Consider the following 2149-nt stretch of genomic DNA (forward strand, 5'->3'; position numbering starts at 1 on the left):
GCTGCTGGAAGAGGTGAAATGAAGCGCCTTTCCCCCAAGCAACACCTACCCGTCCCCAGTCCAGGTGCAGCTGCCTCCTCAAGCGCCGCTGGTCCCCGCCCTCGGGCCCCAGGCTCCGTTCTCTTGACAATGGCGCGTCCCCTTTAAGGAATAATCCGATCGGAACCGATCCGTGGTTAAACCTCCCTCCGCTTCTGATTTTAACCGGATTGCTCCCTCTCCCCCGAGCCCGACGGGCGCTCGCCTGTGCTGCGAGCTCTTACCACCCTTCCCCGCCCCGCCCACTCCCTCACCTTGCTGATTGGCGAAAAACACTACAACAGGAACAGCGATTTTCGCACTCCACTGGCCAGTCCGGCCGCCACTCAGAGCTGCCCCCACCCTCTCCCGCCCCTTTTCCCGGGTTGGTCCTGCCTCTAATCACTCTCTGTCTTCTACTCTATCGTTGCTTTGGAGAACTGGCAGTCAAGGCTCACCCTCCCGCCTCCGGAAAGCGAACTTTATTTTTATTGGTAAAAAGACATCTTCCTGTGCACCTGATTGGGCAAGGAAGGAGTGAGTCTGCACGCCCCTTATCATTACCGCTCTCCCTTTATGGGTTCGAGAGATGCAGCCTCAAAGTCCTCTCTATTTTGCCTTTTCCTAAGCGCCTTTCCCTTTAAATGTGGATAGGGACAAAACCACAACCTGTATTGGAGAAATCCGGAAAAGGAGAAGAAAATTCAAACTCTTCTCCAAATGAGTAGTATTTCCCGAGCTGGAATCTCACCCAGTGAATGGAGTGGTTACAATGAATTAGAATGCCTGAAACTCTCCTGCTAACTCCTCCTGAGATTACAGAAAAGTGTTCATTCCCCGTCCACACCGCTCCTGATTCCACTGCATTTCCTACCCCCGAAGTGCTTTAATGAAGCTATCTGCAAACCCGGAGGTGTCCTTGTCTCGCGTTCATTCATTTAAAATATTTAAATACTGTCCTTGAAAAGTTCCGTTTAATTCACGTCCTTTGTGTTTTCTTAACGTTTTCCAGGAGAGTTAAGTTACTCTTCTGAGAAGATTGAGTAGATGGTCCCCTCATGCCAACTTCAAGTTGACGTCAGTCCCCCTTGCTAGAACTGTGGCAGAGGGAACCCCGGCTAAGCCCAAGCCGGCACCAGAAGGCTACTCCTTGAGGGGAAGAGGGGATCCCGCACTGGAAGATTAACTCTGCAGCAAAACCTCACGCCTGGAAAGAGGTGAGGTTCTGCGGCAGCCTGAAGGGATCTGCCCTGGAGAGATCATCCCTGAAGGGATGTCCTCACTTTCCCACTGGAGCTGTAAGAACGGAAAGGGTTGTGACTACTAAAACTGGGTATGGTTAAGTGCTTTTGATACCCATCTAAGAATGTTAGGGGAAAACGTTTAAGTTTTCCAATTAAATTTGACACTTTGGACCTCAGAATATTTTAGTGCATTTGTAGTGATAGCTCAGCGGAGCCCAGTGGTGCCAAGAAAGCATCAGTGCTCAGCAGTATCCTATAAGGGGGGTTAGTGACAGGAAGGGACATAACCGTAGTCAATAGGACTTTTACGGTGAAAAATCTCCATTAATATCAAAGAGTGAGAAAAGGGAAACATTGTAGGTGGTGAGGACAAGAGACAGGAAAACATCTGGATTATCCTATCTAATAAAAGAGAAACATGGTAATTGACGCTACCCTTCCCATTGGCTAATCAGGGTGATATGCAAATTAACTGCCAGCCGCGACTGCGACGGGCAGCCAGGCAGCTTGAAACTAACATCTGGCTTGCTTGCTTCAGTGACAGAGGACTCTAACGTTCCCCGCCTGCCGCTGCAGGCCTCTGAGCTGCAACTCTAAGCAACTATGTAACAAATATAGAAGCTAAACAAAAACCTGGAAACCTGCTTTATTTCCGGGCTTCAGCCAGCAGGATCGTAACATTGTAAGCAAAAGCCAGAAACCTACTTTCAGCACCGGAGGCCTAAGAGCTGGAGCCAAGCCTCAAAGCTAAAGCTGGCCCAGAATTAAAAAAAGAAAAAAAAAAGGAGCAGTTGGGAGCTTCAGTCACCCGCCAGCTTGAAAACAACCCTCAGCCCCTCACTCAGACTGGCCAGGCACCCCAGTGGCGACCCCCACCCTGCAGGGCT

This window comes from Myotis davidii, unplaced genomic scaffold, assembly GCF_000327345.1.
Source record: "Myotis davidii unplaced genomic scaffold, ASM32734v1 scaffold455, whole genome shotgun sequence".
Classification (NCBI taxonomy): Eukaryota; Metazoa; Chordata; class Mammalia; order Chiroptera; family Vespertilionidae; genus Myotis; species Myotis davidii.